General features: G+C 48.9%; 1 long non-coding RNA gene across 1 annotated transcript; it reads right to left on the reverse strand.

Moving 5' to 3' along the window:
- Positions 1-18,305: 18,305 nt before the first annotated feature.
- On the reverse strand, positions 18,306-19,486 carry LOC119879279. The gene is made up of 2 exons (XR_005387423.1): positions 18,956-19,486; positions 18,306-18,496 (listed from the first exon to the last, which is right to left on the reverse strand). It is a non-coding gene; the product is annotated as an uncharacterized LOC119879279 (long non-coding RNA).
- Positions 19,487-19,651: the final 165 nt, after the last annotated feature.

Raw genomic sequence — 19,651 nt, forward strand, 5'->3', positions numbered from 1 at the left:
AGGAAAATCAAATCAGAGTGAATGTGAATGTTATCCATTGCAAGCCTTATAAAGAGGATTTGGTTGGGACTCCCGGGTGGCTCAGTGGTTGAGAGTCTGCCTTTGGCTCAGGGTGTGATCCTGGAGTCCCTGGATCAATTCCCACGTTGGGCTTCCTGCATGGAGCCTGCTTCTGCCTTGGCCTGTGTCTCTGTCTCTCTCTCCTCTCTCTCTCTCTCTCTCTCTCTGTGTCTCATGAATAAATAAAATCTTTAAAAAAGGAGGATTTGGCAAATTGTTTCAAAAGTATTAGCATTCACAGACTGTTTCTATCAATTCTAGAAATTTGTCCTAAGAAGATAATCAGATATGTGCCCAAGTGTGTATGTACAAGGACGTGCATCATAGCTGGATTAATAAATAGCAAAATGGGATAAATGCGGACGCCCAACAATACAGGGATGCTCAAATAATTACAGCCATGTGGTGGGCACTGTGCAGTTATCAAAGACCAGATCGATCTTTTCCTGGGGATGGGCGAGATGCTATCCAACCTGGCTCTTGGGATCTCCTAGAAATAGAAACTGACAAGAGGCTAAACAGGTTTCAGGCAAGGCTTTATTGGGGTTTAAGCTCCAGCACAGGGGAGGCTCACAAAGGAAAGAATCCTCAGGCTGACTCCCCACGGAGGGTGTTTTAAAGAAACCCAGGAGAGGAAAGGGTCCTACCGAAGGATGCAGGGCTGTGGACTTATCAGCACCTGTGCACTCAAAGATGATGCTTCTCTCATGTGGCATGTCTAACTAGCATGTTCAATCTCTACCCCCAGCATTTTATTTTATTTTTTTTTTTTTTATGATAGTCATACAGAGAGAGAGAGAGAGAGGCAGAGACACAGGCAGAGACACAGGCAGAGGGAGAAGCAGGCTCCATGCACCGGGAGCCCGACGTGGGATTCGATCCCGGGTCTCCAGGATCGCGCCCTGGGCCAAAGGCAGGCGCCAAACCGCTGCGCCACCCAGGGATCCCTGATTTTTAGTATTATGACAGGAAAAGTTGGGGAAGGGTCACCACTGGGGTCCATCTTGGTGCAGATAGTTGGTCCACTCTTTGCCAGTCTTTGTTGTGAGCATCTCCCTCTCAGCTTGCATCCTCCCTTCCCTCTGAATTCCTGCAAGATAAGCTATACAAGAAGCATAGAGGCCCTTAGCTTTTCTTCTCCTTATGGAGGCAGCCGAAGATTTTTGCGGTCAGGGTAAGGGGGACCCATGTCCAGCTCCTGCTCTGTCTCTGGGGTGGGGACCACCAAGAATAAGAGGTGGTACTTTTGGAGTGTGATGGATATGTTCACTGTCGATTGTGGTCACAGTTTCCCAGGGGTACATGTATGTCAAGACTTACTGAATTGTACACTCTAACTGTGTGTGGCTTATTGTACATCAGTTATGCCCCAACAAAGATGTTTGTTTGTTTGTTTGTTTGTTTATTTATAAGATGTTTTTTAAAAGAACCCTGAAAGGGGCACCTGGGTGGCTCAGTCGGTTTGAAGCATCTGCCTTCAGCTCAGGTCATAATCCTGGGTCCTGGAATCAAACCCCTCGTCAGGCTCCCTATTTCACAGAGAGCCTACTTCTCCCTCTGCCTGCCGCTCCCCCCTGGTTGTTCTCTCTCCTCTCTGTGTTCAAATAAATAAATAAAATAAAATCTTTTTTAAAAACATAAAAATTAAAAATAAAGAACCATAAAAAGAACCGAGCATTAACCAAACAATGTTTCAAAATATTCAATTAAATGGCACGTGTTATCAAAATAAATGAAGGTGGAGGGGAATAATTTAGCTCAGACTTTTGGGAGAACAATTTGGTGGTTTGCTGAAAAATGTGAAAGTGTCTTAACCTAGAAAATTTCCCTTCTTGGTGTTATCTTACCAAGGACACAGCTGGAATGATCTTACACACAGCAGTCCAGTGCCATTATTACCCAAAAGAAAATCCCACTTCACAGTTGCTTGCAAGGCCCTCTGTGACCTGGCAGCCTACCACCTGCAGCCACTCTGGTCTTGCTGTTCTTAGAGCCTGCCACGCTTCAGAGCGCTCTGTCTGCTGCTCTTCACCTGCGAGGCTGGAGTGTGGGTCCCTTTCTCCATATGTTCAGGTTCCTGTGCAAATGTCCTCTCCTCACACTGGGCTTGCTGCTGCAAGTCCCTCCCCACAGCGGTGCTGGGACACAGCATGCTTCTGGAAAAGGAAAGAAGATGATGTGTATTTCACATCATTTACCAGAATAAGGTCCAAATGGATCCAAGTTTGTTTTTTTTTTAATAATTTTTTAAAAGATTTATTTATTTATTCATGAGAACACACAGAGAGAGAGAGAGGCAGAGACACAGGCAGAGGGAAGAAGCAGGCTCCATGCAGGAGCACCAGACGTGGGACTCGATCCTGGGTGTCCAGGATCATGCCCTGGGCTGAAGGTGGCACTAAACCACTGAGCCACCCGGGCTGCCCTTTTTTTTTTTTTTTAAAGATTTTATTTATTTATTCATGATAGTCACAGAGAGGGGAGAGAGAGAGAGGCAGAGACATAGGCAGAGGGAGAAGCAGGCTCCATTCAGGGAGCCCGACGTGGGATTCGATCCCCGGGCCTCCAGGATCGTGCCCTGGGCCAAAGGCAGGTGCTAAAACCGCTGCGCCACCCAGGGATCCGAGAGAGAGAATCTTAAGCAGGCTTCACACCCTGTGCAGAGCCGATGTAGGGTTCAATCTAATGACCCCTGAGATCATGACCAGAGCCAAAACCAAGAGTCAGATGCTTAACCAACAGAACAATCCAGGGCACCCCTTGAAATATATACTTTAAATGAACGAGTTGTATCATATAGAACTTTATTTTGATAATGCTCATTATAAAAAGACATACCGGTTAAAAAGTTATTTTTCAGCACAATCTAGTGAAAGGCCAACAACCTAGTAGAAAAATAGGCAAAATGTATGAGCAAGTACACTGAGGAGAAATACAAATATTTCCCCAAGTTTGCAAAAGATTCTCAGCCTTACTCATAATGAAAAAAAAATACAAATTTAAATGCACTAAGACAGTATTTTTCACTTCTGGGACTGGAGAACTCATCCCAAGCAGGGGGAGGGCCAAACCAAGACAACTCCAAGGAGGGTGTAAGGATTAATTTTATTTGTAACCTGACTAGGCCAAGGTCGGGGGGGGGGGGGGGGGGGGGGGGGGGGGGGGGGAGCCGATATCTGGTCCCACATGATTCTGGGTTGTGCATATGAGTCTGCTTCTAGAGGAGATTAACATTTGATTAGTGGATTAAGTAAATTAACCTACAGTAAAACTTGCAGGTGGAAGAACTGACTTTTGTGCAGTTAACCATTGCAGCAACTTCATTGCAGTTTATAAAGCAAAAGACAGGAAATGCAAAATGTCACAGGACACAATAATCATGGTAAATAAACTATACGATGGGGGAACACTGCGTACCTTCAAACAATATATAAAGTTAAATGACCCCCCCACCATACTCCCTCTCTATGCAATTACAGGAAAATAACACCAAGACATCTTTTTTTAAAAATCTTTTTAAAAGATTTTTTTTTAAGATTTTATTTATTTATTCATGAGACACACACCACACACACCACAGAGGCAGAGACACAGACAGAGGGAGAAGCAGTCTCCATGCAGGGAGCCCAATGCGGACTGGATCCCTGGTCTCCAGGATCACAACCCTGGGCTGAAGGCAGCACTAAACCACTGAGCCACCCGGGGCTGCCCCCAACACATCTTTTAAAAGGAGAGGGCTATAGTAAACCATAGCAAGTTTCCTTTTACACGAGAAAGAAGGGAAATATATATATATACACTCTCATTTTTTGGTTGCTGTTCATGATTTTTTAAAGGTTTTAATTTAACTCTAGGGAGTAAACATACATTGTAATATTAATTTCATGTATACAGTATAGTGATTCACCACATCCATACATCACCTGGTGCTCATCAGAAGTACCCTCCTTCATCCCCATCACCTATTTCCCCACCCCCCCCCACCACCTACCTCCCCTCTGTAACCAGTTGTAATCAGTGTGTTCTCTACAGTTCAGAGTCTGTTTCTTGGTTTGCCTCTCTGTCTCTCTTTTCCCCTTTGCTCATTTGTTTTGTTTCTCAAATTCCACATAGGAATGAAATCATATAGTATTTGTCACCCTCTGACTGATTTTGCTTAGCATAACACCCTCTAGTTCTAGCCACATCATTGCAAATGGCAAGATCTCATTCTTTTTTGATGGCTGATAATACTTTATTGTCTATATTCACCATATCTTCTTTATCCATTCATCAGTCAAGGGGCACTTGGGCTGTTGCCATAATTTGGCTATTATAGACAATGCTGTTATAAATACTGGGGTGCATGTACCCCTTTGAATTCTGTATTTTTGTACCCTTTGGGTAAATACCCAGTACTGCCATTGCTAAATTATAGTTTTATTTTTAACTTTTTGAGGAAACTCCATTCTGTTTTCCAGAGTGGCTGTACCAGTTTGCACTCCCACCAACAGTGTACAACACTGTATCCTTGTATCTGTATCCTTGCCAACACCTGTTGTTTCTTGTGTTGTTGATTTTAGCCATTCTGACAGGTGTGAGGCAATATATCATTGTAGTTTTTTTTTTTTGTTTGTTTGTTTTTTTTTTTTTTTTTTTTTTTTTATTTATGATAGTCATACAGAGAGAGAGAGAGAGAGGCAGAGAGAGAGAGAGAGGCAGAGACAGAGGCCGAGGGAGAAGCAGGCTCCATGCACAGGGAGCCCGACGTGGGATTCGATCCGGGTCTCCAGGATCGCGCCTTGGGCCAAAGGCAGGCGCCAAACCGCTGCGCCACCCAGGGATCCCCCCTCATTGTAGTTTTGATTCGCATTTCCCTGATGATAAGTAGCATACATGACTCATTTTGCTTGTTTTTTTTCCCCCTTGTATTTTTATAAGGAAATATTGGAAGGATAATACAAGAAACCTAAGACTGATTACCTGTGTGTCAGATGGGGCAGATACCACTTTCCCTAGATCTTTTTTAAAAATATTGATTTGATATTCAACCACATTAGTGATCAGAGCATATTTCCCACTCAAAAAATAAAATATCGGGATCCCTGGGTGGCGCAGCGGTTTGGCGCCTGCCTTTGGCTCAGGCCGCGATCCTGGAGACCCGGGATCGAATCCCACGTCAGGCTCCAGGTGCATGGAGCCTGCTTCTCTCTCTGCCTGTGTCTTTGCCTCTCTCTCTCTCTCTCTGAGTGTGACTATCGTAAATAAATAAATTAAAAAAAAATTTAAAAAATAAAATAAATAAAATAAAATAAAATAAATATCCCCTCCTCACCCACATGCAGTGCTTCTAGACAGTGAGCCCCAAGAGGGTGGCATTATTTTGTTCTATTTTGTTCATCTGTTGTATGTCCCCAGCCTGAGAAAGGTGAGGCACACAGCAGGTGCTAAGAAACGCATTTGGGATGAATGGTTGAAGAGAGTGAGATTGGAAACCAAGTAAAAGCGAGAAACAACAGGGACGCCTGCGTGGCTCAGCAGTTGATTGTCTGTTTTTGACTCAGCGCGTGATCCTGGGGTTCTGGGACCGAGTCCTGCATCGGAGTTCCCACAAGGAGCCTGCTTCTCCCTCTGCTTATGTCTCTTCCTCTCTCTCTCTCTCTGTGTCTCTCATGAATAAATAAATAAAATCTTTAAAAAAATACACAAGAAACAACAGAGAATGCTTGAAATAGATAAAGGTGCATTCAAATTGTATAATATCATAAAGCAGTGAAGGACGTAGGTCCAGACCAACTGATTTCCAAAATGTACTGTGAAGGGGGAGGGTAGGAAGCAAGTTCCAGAACCGTATACACAACTTAGTTTGGTGTCACTAAAAGAGAGCTCTAAAATAAAACTGTGTATTTCTAGATATACATAAGGTGTGATGTAAGAAGTGCAAAAAGTCTGGAAGAAGATCTTCCAACACTAAGGATGTTGGTTACTTCTAGAGAGGGGAGTTGGATGGAGGTGGGAAGGGAGGGGACGAAGGGGCTTCCAGGCAGCTTCCATTTATCCCCAAGAGAATCCATCCGTTGGGGAAAATGAATAATGTTAAATTAAAAAGAGAAGATGAGCACTTCATAGGCCCTACTCTACGACTTTCATTTTGTAAAAAGCAGGAAAGGAGGGTCTTAAGATCTATAGAAAGCAGCACAAAGGACAGAAAGGAGGGGCGCCTGGGTGGCTCATCCCCTTAAGCAGGTTAAGCATCAGACTCTAGGCTTCCCCTCAGTTCATCGCTGTCCTGGGAGGAGCCCTGCTTCCCCTCGGGGCTCCCTGTGAGCCGCCGGGAGGTGCCCTCTCTGCACTCCCCCCACCCATACTCCCTCTCGCTAAAATAACTAATAAGTTCTTAAAAAAGAAAGAAAGAGAGAAACGAAGGAAGGTAGGAAGGAAGGAAGAGAGGGAGGAAGAAAAGACCCACCAGAAAGGAAATACCCCCCAGCGTTAGGCCCTGAGATTCCAGGCAACCTTGTAAAGCTTTTTATTTTCATTTGACGGTTCAGTGTTTCCTGCGCTTCCACGACGAACGCACTTTACTGTGTGATTCGAAAACGTGATGAGGACGGACCAGAGCAGCGATGCGCGGCGCCCACCCCGACCCTGCGCCGCCAGCCGCGCCGCCCCCGGCGGGGACCCCGAGCTCGGGCCCTCGCTCCCCGGGCCGCGCCGCCGCCCCCTCCCCCTCCCCCCTCCCCTCCCCCCCTCCCCCCACCCACACACTCGAAGCGCTAACCAGCTGCCCAGCGCGACCCTGGGACGCAAATGGAGCTGTGGGTGGGCCCCGGGGGGGATGGGTGGGGGGCGTGGGCGCCCTCCCCTGCCCCCAGGACCCCCGGCACCCAGGCGGGCTGCTGCGTCGGTGGGTCCCCCTCCGCGCCGTCGTTTCCGCGTCCCCGCCCCCCGCCGAACTTCCCCCTCCCCTGCCGTCCAAAGCGAGTGATCGCAAGGAAATCGCTCGTCTGGCAGCCAATGAGCGTCCAGGCAATTTCCCTCTTTCCCATTCCACACCAGTCTTGGCGGGTTGGCCCGCCCGGCAGGGGACCCGGGGGCTGTTCCGGATCAGGGTCGCGGACCTTAGGGAAGGTGGAGTGTCCTGCATCCCAGACCTATTGGAAGACCCGGAAGAAGGGGTTCATCAGTCTCTGGGAGAAATCTGGGGAGGGAAATCTTGGAGCAGGTGGTATCTGACTTTGAAGGAGAAGTGAAATTTTTCCATAAAGGAAAAGAAGACCGGGCTGTATTTCAGGGTCAAGTTCAGAGTGGGAGCTGGGCTCCTGCAACCTCCAGGCATTGGAAGCTGATGTGTGGGTGCTCTAGGCATCCGCCAAAATGTCCCTTTGACACACAATGGAATATCCAGCCACAAAAGGGAAAGAAGTCCTGATACCTGCAAAGACAAAGATGAACCATGAAAACACGAAAGGAGCCTGACACCAAGATCACATAGTGCTGGATTTCATTCATATGAAACATCCAGAGTAGGCAAAGCTGTAGAGGTAGAAAGTAAAGTAGTGCTTGCCAGGAAGGCAGCAGGTATGAGAGGAGCACTGCTACTGGGAATGGGGTTTCTTTTAGGAGGGGATTTGTGGGAAATGTTCTGGAATTGCATCATGGTGGTGGTTGCGCAACCTCTTGTATATATTAAAAACCACTGAATTGTATACTTTAAAAGGATGAATGTTATAGCACGTGAGTCATATCTTAGGTTTCTTTTGGGGGGGGAGCACTCGCAGGGGGCAGGGAGGGGCAGAGGGAAAGAGAGAGAGAGTCCTAAGCAGTCTCCTCCGCACTCTACATGGAGCCTGACTTGGGGCTCCATCTCAGCACCCTGAGATCACACCCTGAGCCAAAATCAAGAGTTGGATGCTTAACCATCTGAGCCACCCAGGTGGCCTTATAGCGTAGATTTTTTTAAATGGGGGAGGGTTATGAGCAGAACCCCAGGTGGATGCAGCATTGGCCTGGCTGCTGCCCGTTTTGCAACAGAGGAAAGTGTACCAGCTCTGGGCCACGCAGTGGGCAGGGCTGCAGCTAAGCCAGAACTCAGGTGCCCTGTGAGCATCTTCTCTGGAGTCAGGACTAGGTTTGATTTACCGCATCTCCCTTCCTAACGTCTAGCTCATGGCTGTGCACAAAGACAAGCGGTGAGTGGGGAAGGCACCCTGAGCAGGGAACAGTAGGAACAGATGCCCAGAGTCTGGAAGTGGAGTGAAGTCTTGAGGGAAGGAGCACAGAATTCATCGAGGCTTGTTTTTTTGTTTTTGCTTTTTTTAAAGATTTATTTATTTATTCATGATAGACACATAGAGAGAGAGGCGGAGACACAGGCAGAGGGAGAAGCAGGCTCCATGCAAGGAGCCCAACGTGGGACTCGATCCCACGACTCCAGGATCACGCCCTGGGTCGAAGGCAGGCGCCAAACCACTGAGCCACCGAAGGATCCCCTGTTTTTTTGTTTTTTAAATATTTTATTTAGGGATCCCTGGGTGGCTCAGCAGTTTAGTGCCTGCCTTTGGCCCAGGGCATGATCCTGGCTGGAGTCCCGGGATCGGGTCCCACATCAGGCTCCCTGCATGGAGCCTGCTTCTCCCTCTGCCTGTATTTCTGCACCCCGCCCCCCGTCTCTCATGAATAAATAAATAAAATCTTTTTAAAAAATAATAAAGATTTTATTTATTTATTTATTTAGAGCCCAAGAGAGAGCACCAGCAGCGGGGGGCGACAGGCAGACAGAGAGGGAGACACAGGTTCACCACTGAGCAAGGAGCCTGGTGCAGGTCTTGATTGCAGGACCAGCCCAGGACCCCGGGATCATGATCTGAGCTGAAGGCAGACAGCTGCCTGAGCCTCCCAGGCGCCCCTTCATTGAGGCTTGTAAGCACAGCCTGGGTGGCTCCTTAAGTACAGATTTAGGAAGGCCTTCAAAGCAGGCCCAGTTTCATGGGTGTGCCACCCATGCTGTTACAAGAGCCAGCAATCAGAGTGGCCCTGTGGTTGGTTTAATGCTCAGCTGTCACCGTCCTCAAATGCTTTTTTTTTTTTTCTTTTTTTTTAAATTTTTATTTATTTATGATAGTCACAGAGAGAGAGAGAGGCACAGAGACACAGGCAGAGGGAGAAGCAGGCTCCATGCACCGGGAGCCCGACGTGGGATTCGATCCCGGGTCTCCAGGATCGCGCCCTGGGCCAAAGGCAGGCGCCAAACCGCTGCGCCACCCAGGGATCCCCGTCCTCAAATGCTTAATCATTTTCAAACAAGAATCTCTGCATGTTCATTTTGCCTTGGACCTGACAAATTATGCATCTAGGTCTGCCTGAGGCCACAGGGTGCATCAAAGTTGTTGTGACTCAGAAGGTGACCTTAGGCACACCACGAAGAAGGACAGACAGGAATGAAGTTTAAAGATTCTTGAGGAAGAATTTGTGATGGGTTGAGGACATGGAAAAGAAGGGCCCACTGGGAAGGGCATGCGGGAGCTCATACCCATCTACCCACCCATCTATCCACCCATTTACCCATCCATCCACCCATCTACTCACCTATCAATCATTCAGCTAACATTTCTGAGACCCAAGATGAGTTAGGTGGGGTTACAAAGGTTTCTACCTTTAGGAACTTATGCTCCATTGAAAATATAAGCTAGCCTTACCTACCCCATGCTAGGTCATGCACCCTGGGTCCCCCTCCTTGTTTTTTTCTCCTTTGCCCTTTCTTTTCACACAAAAGAGTGAATTTGCTGCTTGTCTGCTTCTCCCACCAGAATGAGGGCTCCTGAGGACAGGGCTTGGTTTAAAGGCTCTATTACTGCAGAGTTCCAGTATCTAGAACAATCCTGGCACATTGGAGGTGCTCAGTACATATTTGTCTGATGAATGAATGAATGAATGAATGAATGAATGAATGAATGAAGAAATGAATGAATATGGTTCAGATCAGGGCTGGATTCAGATTTTTTTTTGAGAGAGAGAGAGAGTGAGAGAGAGAGAGAGACCACATGCACAAGCAGAAGAGGAGTGAGAGCCAGAGGGAGAGAGAGAGAGAGAGAAAATCTTAAGCAGACTCCACCCCCAGCACAGAGCCTGATGTGGAACCTGATCCCAGGACCCTGAGATCATTACCTGGGCTAAAATCAAGAGTTGCCCACTTAACCAATTGAGCTACCCAGGAGCCCCTAGATTCAGATCTTTTGAAAGCCCTCCTTGCTAAAAGGATTAGGGTGACTTCCTCATATGTAATTTAAAAGATACATACTAAAATGAGTATAAGAAAATCCTTCAGAGTTTTAACTTTCCCCTTGGTGGTTATTTGCTGCTTTCTTGGACATAAGAAATATAACACACACACACACACACACACACACACACACACACACCTATTTTCTCTGTGTCCCTGCTCCACTGGCCCCTGAAACTTGCCTTTTCTTCCTGGTGGGTAGCTCAGCCCTATCATTTCACCTGGGGAGGGCCCCTCTGGTGAGGATTTGGGAGGATCAGAATGGGGTGTAGTGTGGCCGGGTGGGGGCTCACAGGGGAGCAAAGCTGGTGACGGAGGCAGGGCCAAAGCAAGAGGCTTGGAGCCATATCTAGGTTGAAAGGCAGATGGAGGTGAGCCAGAGAAGGCATCTGAGAACAGGTCCCAGCGGAGGAGGAAAACCTGGGACCAGAGTGACTCACAGGTTACAGGAGGAGAAGGCTCCCGGGAGAGGAAGATGAGGCAATAGTGAAATGTAGCACAGGCTTCCAACAGGATGGGATCTAGAGAAGGAGGCAACTGTGGTTTGCCAAGTGGCCTCTGCTGGTCCAGGGAGCTTGTGGGTCACCACAGTCACTAATGAGCTTCGGGAGGACTCGTGCTGGAGGTGAAGGACAAGATGCAGGATGAAGGGGCCCCTGAGGATCTCACATTCTGCAGTCACTCCCCGGTTAGCTTGTTGCCTGGCATACAGCAGGTGCTCAATAGATTCTTAAAAGTTCTCCCACCCCTCCGAGATGAGTTGGTGTATTTGACCCTCCTTTTATTTTTTTATTTTTTAAAGATTTTATTTATTTATTCAGGAGACACACACACACAAAGAGAGAGAGAGAGAGAGGCAGAGACACAGGCAGAGGGAGAAGCAGGCTCCATGCAGGGAGCCCGATGTGGGACTTGATCCCGAGATTCCAGGATCAGGCCCTGGGCCGAAGGCTGCGCTAAACCACTGAGCCACCCAGGCTGCCCGACCCTCCTTTTATAAATGAAGAGGGCCTGCTAGGGACAGGAGGGGACAGGCCTGGGGCAGAAATTGGGGCAGGGCAGTGACCTGAGGCCCAGACGGTTTGTGGAGCATGGAAAGCAGATATGCTTGCTCTGGCTTAAACCTAGAATCTTCAAGTGTTTCCTGCTTGGGATAAGGACCAAAGGAACGTGTCATTGGACTCGGCAGAGCCAGTGCTTTTCTCAGGCCTTGATATTTGCAGTCATCCTAGGTCTTTTTTAAAGGAAAAGAAAATATGGAATACATTGGAAATGTGAGGATAACACCATGTATGAGTAGGAAGGTGCAGTACAAGCTGGAGGTCCTGTACAAATGGTCCCACGGTTTACCAGCTGCCCTGTGCTGCTCCAGGGGGCTCGTGGGTGTGGGTGCCCCCAACTCTTTCCCAGCAAGGTCTCCCCTAGTGTTGCATTGCTGCAGAAACGCAGGAGGATGCTATGGGCAAAAAAAGAGGTCCAAGCTGCTATCTCAATGTCTCTGCCTCTAAGAAGTTTGACCCTGGGTGGCCTGAGAAGTGAGCCCATTTATAACAAGAGACCCCAGAGTCCTAGGAATGTTTGAAGGCCCTCCTCTCTCATCCTTCATTCTCTGAGACGCTTTGTACCAAGTGTCAGCTCTCGGAAAGGCATCCGGCTCTCATGCACAGTAATGTGTGTCGGATAGGATTTTCAGTAAGTCAAAAACAGGACTCTCAAATACAAAGTGAGCAAATGTCAAAGATTTAAATTTATCAGTGAAGGAAAGAAAAAAATAAATAAATAAATTTATCAGTGAAGGACCCAACAGGATGGTGGGAGGAGGAGGATTCTAGAGGCTGAGTCCAGAAGTTCTGACAGAGGAGAAAGCTGGAACATGATGGCTAGGGAACTATTTCGACTCTGTGAGTTAACAGAAAGTATGCATAGGGGCTCTGCCCACCCCCCCACCCCCTCCCGCCCCTGCCCCGCAGAGCTCCTGAAATCCTTGCAAACTCCTAAGCAATAAGAGCGCTGGCACCATCTGTCCAGGCGACTCTGGGGGGACCCCGGGCTGGGGGCTGGTCAGCAAAAAGACCAAGTCAGTATGAGAAGCTTGAAATTCTTGGCTGCCCCCTAGCCCCATTCTTCAGAAAACAGAGAGGGGCTGGAAATGGAGTTAGCAATCCCTCATGCCTACATGAGGGAGCCTCCAAGACACCCCAATAGCACAGGCTGGTGAATGTACCCACGCTTGGAGAGTGATGCATGCCAAAGCCATGGAGACAGAAGCTCCAGACTTGCCCTATGTGCCTCCACTGGGCTGTTCATCAGCATCTTTGTCATATCCTCTAATAAACCAGCAAGTCTAAGTAAGTGTGTCCCTGAGTTCTGTGAGCCACTCCAGCAAATTCCTTGGACTCCAGGAGGGGTCTTTGGAACCCCTGTAGAGGGTTGGCCAGAGCACACATAACAACCTGCTATCTGAAGTGGTGGGCACAGGGGAGCCTTTGGTGAGGATCAAGCCCTTAGCCTGTGGGATCTGACGCTATCTGGGTAGACCATGTCAGAATGGAGTTGAATTCCCTAGACACCCTGCAGGTGTCTGAGAATTGCCTATTGCTGTGGGAAAAACCTCCCCGTGTTTGGTGACTAGAAGTATCAGAAGTGAAGTGCTATGATGGTGAGTAGATGAGTCACAGAGCAAACAGACACAGGGCAGGAAGAGCTGCGTTTTCCCTACACAGGAAGGTGGAAAAAAATCTGAAGTTTATCCTAAGTAGGTACAAAACTCCTTAACATCCTACAGGGCAATGAAATCATACATTTGAGTATCTGGTGAGGGGTATGTAGGGAGGGGAGGGGAGGGAGGGGAGGGGAGGAGGAAAGGAAAGGAACGGAAGTCACGGAACAAGTAAAGGACAGTGCACTTCAAGTCCCTTCATTCACTGTCCCTTACCTTACCTTACCCTTCACTTCCCTTCCAGTTCCCTTCCCTCCCTTCCCTCCCTCCCTCTCTTCCTTACTTCCTTTTTCTAAAATTTTGTTTATCTGACAGGGCAGGCACAAGCAGGGGGGAGCAGCAGAGGGAGAGGGAGAAGCAGGCTTCCCAGCGAGCAGGGAGCCCGACACGGAGGCTCTGTCTCAGGACCCCAAGATCATGACCTGAGTCGAAGGCTGACACTTCACCGGACTGAGCCACCCAGGTGCCCTGGAATACTTTTTTTTTTTTCTACTTTTTTTTTTCCTTGCATCTAATGCAAAGGATTTCTGTTGGACAAAAATCTACTGGTTAACACATAGAATCTTCATAGAGTCTGGGGCCTGGTCGAGATACGTTTCCCCAGAGAAGAAGCAAATCCTTGGATGGGCCAGTTAGACAACAAGCCCATGAAATAATATTCAAATACCCTTTTGCCTTGTTGCCACATTTCAGATTATTTTTCTTAACCTGTGTGAGTCAGGAGTTTGTAAATGGCTTTGAGAGGTTCAAGAATTAAATTATTTACCATGGTTTACATGCGTGCATTTTTTTCTGGGGAAAAGGTTGTAGCTGCCAGTAGATTCTCACTAGTGACCCTCCCAGCATAAAAGCCACTGACCCAAGGCGCTAGCTGCCCATCTTCTTCTCCCTCCAAAGCGGGGGAATTTCCTTCTTGACACAGAAGTCTTCTGCTAATGCTCTCACTTGGATTTCTAGGCACCTACTTGCAGGCGCTGTGGGGCAGGGGGGTCAGTCACCTCTTCCCTATATTTGAGGTCCCAGTGTCCAGGCTGGTGCAGTTCCAGCTAGGGACAGTCAAGCTGTCAACTTCCAGGAGTACCCACTGAGCTGTCACCAGCTTTGTGACCAGCACGCTGCTCTGGTCCCACTACAAGCTCAGGTCCAGGCCCCAGTGCACACTCTCCAGGCAGGCTGGGCTAGTTTGCGCAGACCTCGGACATGACCGGGATCTGAAGTCCGAATGGTGGCCCTTGAACTCTTCTGACATTTTCCATAAAGAGTTCCCAGATTTATTTAAAATAAAACTCTACAGTTCAAGAAGCCCAACTTTTTTATCCATGGCTGGCAAGTAATGCATCGGGTCTTGGCAGTCTGGACTTTGGAATAAACATCTGTTGAAAGAGTGGATGTGCCTCATGCTGATCGCAAGCTCTGGCTGACAATCATATCTGCATTTCTGATTACTAAACCAGGAAATAAGTTATTCATTGACTACATTTTATTGTTTATAAACAAAAGCTTTTATTATTTTTTTTAAAGATTTTATTTATTTATTTGACACAGAGAGAGAGCACAAGCAGGGGGAGCAGCAGGCAGATGGAGAGGTAGAAGCAGGCTCCTAGTAGGAGGAGGGAGGCTGATGAGGGGCTTGATCCCAGGACCCCGGAGATCATGACCTGAGCCCAAGGCAGACGCTTCACTGACAGAGCCACCCTGGTGCCCCTTAATTTTTAATTTTTGAAATTGAGGCCTACCATGCAGGTAGCAAGAACAGTAAGCGCATAATCTGAGGGATATAGAGCCCTGCATTTTCATATTACTCCACTGAGCCCGCCTGTGGCCTCCTTACTCTGTTTCTCAGTCACCCATCACTGCAATTATTATGCACATTTGTTATAGAAATCATACAGCAAGGGCAGCTGGGTGGCTCAGTCAGTTGGGTGTCTGCCTTCAGCTCAGGTAATGATCTCAGGGTCCTGGGATTGAGTCCCATGCCGGACTCCCTGCTTAGTGGAGCCTGCTTCTCCCTCCACCGTCCCCATACTTGTGTTCTCTCTTTCTACCAAATAAATAAATTAAACAAGTAAATCATATAACATATAAATATTTTGTGTGTTTGTTTGGTTTTCTTTTATATGATATAAGATCTGTAGGATCCATCCACTTGTGTGTTAGCACTCTATTCTTTTTTTTTTTTTTAAGATTTTATTTATTTATGAGAGACACAGAGAGAGGCAGAGACACAGGCAGAGGGAGAAGCAGGTTCCCTGTAGGGAGCCCAATGTGGGATTTGATCCCGGATCCCAGATGCCCTGAGCTGAAGGCAGATGCTCAGCCACTGAACCATTCAGGTGTCCCTTTATTCTTTTTTTGTTGCTCCTTATTGCTCTACTATATGGAGAAATCACAATATATTTATCCATTCTATGTTGATGGCCCCATGGGTTGTTTCTGGATTTTTGTCCATTTGAGTGAAACTTCTTTTTTTTTTTTTTAAGATTTATTTATTTACTTGAGAGAGAGAGAGAGAGAGAACGAGCACAGAGGGAGAGGGAGAAGCTGACGCCCCACTGAGCAGAGAGTCACCAAGTCCCAAGGGTGGGACTTGATCCCAGGGCCCCGAGATCATGACCTGAGCTGAAGACAGATGCCCAACCGCTTGAGCCATCCAGGCACCCCTTGAGTGAAACTTCTGCAAACATTCTTGTACCAGACGTCTTTGCGCAGACATGTGCTCTTATTTCTCTTCAGTGATACTCAGGAGCAGGATTACTGACTGGGTCATAGGGCAAGCCTATTCAAATAAGAATACCCTTTGGTTGTTACTAGGAGTTCCTGTCACTAGCACATGGTCGAGCTGTGTCTGAAACAGTTTGCTTGCACCTGCATGCTTTACCTCATTTTGTCCTTACCAAACTCCAGCGATGCTGGCTGAGCAAATATTATTGCCACCTGACGTGGGACTGCTGTTATTTGCCCACTACTGACAGCAGCTCAAGGTTCAAGTTCAGAGGGTTTCAAAGCACTGGAGAGGAGAGAGAAGCACAGAACTCCGGGATTACAAAATTGTTTCCTATGGGAAGTGAGAGCTAAATTCTAGAAAATCCCACATGTTTTGGGATCAGAACCGGCTGGGAGCTGCCAGCAATGAATAAGGCTGGCAGGAGAGTGGGACTCAGCCGTGCTCTTGGCAGCCCAAGAGGGCCTACAAGCTTTTTTTTTTTTAAAGATTTTATTTATTTATTCATGAGAGACACACAGAGAGAGGCAGAGAGAGAAGCAGGCTCCATGCAGGGAGCCTGACATGGGACTTGATCCCAGGTCTCCAGGATCAGGCCCTGGGCTGAAGGCAGCGCTAAACCACTGAGTCACCCAGGCTGCTCCAGGCCTTACAAGTTTTGTATTACAATTGTTGTGCTATTTTAGGTTGGCCAATGGTATTCTTGGTATGTTTTGTGTGTGTGTGTGTGTGTGTGTGTGTGTGTGTGTTAGGGGGATGTGTTTTTATTTATTATTATTATTTTTTTAAATTTATTTATTTATTCATGAGAGACATAGAGGCAGAGACACAGGCAGAGGGAGAAGCAGGCTCCCTGCAGGGAGCCCGATGTGGGACTGGATCCTGGATCATGGGATCACGACCTGAACCGAAGGGTGGCGCCCAACCACTGAGCCATCCAGGTGTCCCACAGGGGAATATGTTTTTACAAAAGAACTTTTGTCTTTCAGAAATCTGTACTCAAGAACAGGTAGACAGAACAGTAGGATTTCTGGATTTGCTTTAAAGAAATCCAGAGGCAGTGGCAGGGGTAGACAAAAACAAGCTTGGCCCTCACTTGATAATTGTTGAAACTGTTTTGCTTGGTTATCCAGGACTTTATTGATTTCATTAACTTTTATATGCTTGAATTTTTTCATAAAAAGATATTTTCAGGCAGCCCGGGTGGCTCAGCCGTTTAGTGCCGCCTGCAGCCCAGGGTGTGATCCTGAGACCCGGGATCGAGTCTCACGTCGGGCTCCCTGCATGGAGCCTGCTTCTCCCTCTGCCTGTGTTTCTGTCTCTCTATCTCTCTCTGTGTCTCTAATGAATAAATAAAGAAAATCTGAAAAAAAAAAAAAAGATATTTTCAGAGTAAAAAAAAGGGGGGGTTTCTTAGTGATAATAAAGACAGTACATGCATTTTTTTTAAAAAGAGGTTTCTGTATAGCCACAATAGGCAGCTGCGATAGTATGTTCCTTTCAAACTGGGGAAGAATTGAAAAAAGAACAAAAACAGAAACGGACCTTGAGAAAGATTACTCTAGTTTCTGAGGCCGACTCTGGGATATTTTTGGCCCAAAGAGAACACAGGATTCGACAGGCCCGGAGCTCCCCAGAGGCCTAGTTCCTGGGCTTTTTATTAATAGTGGCTGCTAAGCGGCCCTGGGGAGCTGCAGTCTCGGGGAGCAGAGCACAGGAGGAGAATGAGGCCTCCACGCTCTGGCTGGAACTGCTGGCGGGCGTGGGCTTCCTTACCGTGGCCCAAGAGCCCAGTCACTGGGGCACAGGTGACTGTAGCGACCTGGTGGCCCCATGGACAGCAGTCCTGCCTTTGCCCCTGCCTCACCCGGCCTGCAAGGTGACACGGGGACCGTGCGCAGGGAGGTGTGTAAGGTCAAGGCCACAGAGCCCTGGGAACATACACAGCGCAGGGCTGATCCCAGAGGGGAGCACCATGGGACTTAAGTGAGGAAGAAAGTGACCTTGGGCTGGGACCTGCAGACCGCCAGCTGTTGTGTTCCAGGGAAAGGAGAGGGAAGAGCATTTGAGACAAGCCTGGAAAGCCTACTTGCCATGATTGTGGAGTAGAGGATGCAGGTCTCTGCAGGTGTGCCCTGGCCCAGCCCACCTGCTTTGGCAGGCTGCGAAATCTGGAGGGGAGGGGTGGGGGGTGTCGCAGCCTGGGATCCCTGGTGGGCAAGATGGGAGCCGGCAGTGGCGGGAAATCTCTAACTTCTAACTTCAGAGAAATGCAAATTAAAATAAATAGCATTATCTACACGCTCTCCTTTAGGACTGAGAAACATGAAGAGAGCGGATAGAGACAGACAGCACTGATGGTCCCTAGAGACAGGACTCCACTCCCATGCCTGGGTAGGAATAGATAGATGCCAGTAAGCTTCTTTGGGGCGGCTCTGCAAGTGACACCAATGTCACCAAAATGTCACAGGTGCCTGCCCTTTGACTCAGTTGCTTCACTACTAGGGATCTACAGAGAGAAATCAGAGCTCAGAGAGGCCCACTCACAGCCAGTGCAGCTTTATTTATACCCGCAATGGTGAAAAGGGGCTCTAAGGGCCGTGGGGCGCGTTCATCACCGAGACAGAGGAGGTCATCTCTGTATCTCCACAGGGAACCGTCGTCCAAGGGGGGAGCCAAGTGAAAACAAGAGTGTCACAAACAGCACAGATCCTGTGACTTCACTTCAAACAGCCTGGAGAGCGCACACCAACAGTTAACTGTAGTAGCAGCAGTGACGGGGGCGGGAACAAGAGAGAACTTTCATTTTCTCTTCTAAACCTTCCAGTGGTAACCACCAAAGGATACAGGCAGAAAGATGGAGGCAAGCATGGCCTTTTCATTGCCCAAAGAAGTCACTGAGCTCTAGGAGAGCCGGGTCTCTGTTCATAAACCTGGGGCCTTTACGGAGCACCTGTTACCTGCAGGGCCACCAGCTAGAGGGAAGGGAAGGCGCGGGGCGGGGCGGGGCGGGGCGGGGTGGGGGGAACCGCTGCGCCCCTGACCTGAGCGCCCTGCGGCAGCTGCCGGCCCAGGCCCCGGGGGTCCGCCCACGCAAGGGTCTCTGGGTCACTCTGTCCCCACTACCAGCCAGGTCTTTCCTGGCACCTACACTGCTTTAGGCGCCCTGAATGATTAATTTGCCAAATCTTACCAAAGCCCCCGAGGGAGGTGTTTTTCTCCCGGTTAGATGAGGAGGAAGAGGCCTTCTCAGAAGGGTCGCGGGAACTCGCAGCAGCGGGTTGGCTCCGCGAGCCACGCGGCCTCCGGCTCGCCTGAGCTGTCACTCCGGGGACAATGTCCGATTTGGGGATTTGGGGCGACGGCTCTGGAGTTAGACTTGGCTCCAGCGTCGGGTCCATTTTCTCAGCCATATGGTCATGCGCGAGTTAGTGATCCTTTCTGCAGCCCCGGCCGGGGTCGGCTATTTATGGGGGCGCTTTGCGGATTAGAGGCGGCAATGGCTGTGGAGGGCTCGCGTGAACCCCGCACCCTGCTAAGCACTTTTACGGGCTTGGCCCACGGGAGTTGGCCCATTTTTCAGATGAAAAACCGAGTCTCCGGGCTGAGGATTCTCGCCCCGGGCCCCAGGCTGGCAGAGGCGTTGGCCGCGTGCCCCCAGCAGCCTCAGTTTCCTCACCCGACACGCTCCCGGGGGAGCTGCGGAGGCCCCGCCCCGCCCCGGTCCCGCCCCCCCCGCGGCCCCCCCCTCCGCCCGCCCCGCGCGGGGAGTCTCAGCCCCGCCCGCACCGCAGCCCCGCACGCTCCAGCCAATCGGCGGCGGCGGCCGTCGGGTGCACTCGGCCTCGCCCGCGGCCCTCCAGCCCCCGGCTCTCGCTCGCTGAGCGCT

Source organism: Canis lupus, unplaced genomic scaffold (genome assembly GCF_011100685.1).
Source record: "Canis lupus familiaris isolate Mischka breed German Shepherd unplaced genomic scaffold, alternate assembly UU_Cfam_GSD_1.0 chrUn_S526H688, whole genome shotgun sequence".
NCBI classification, from domain to species: Eukaryota; Metazoa; Chordata; class Mammalia; order Carnivora; family Canidae; genus Canis; species Canis lupus.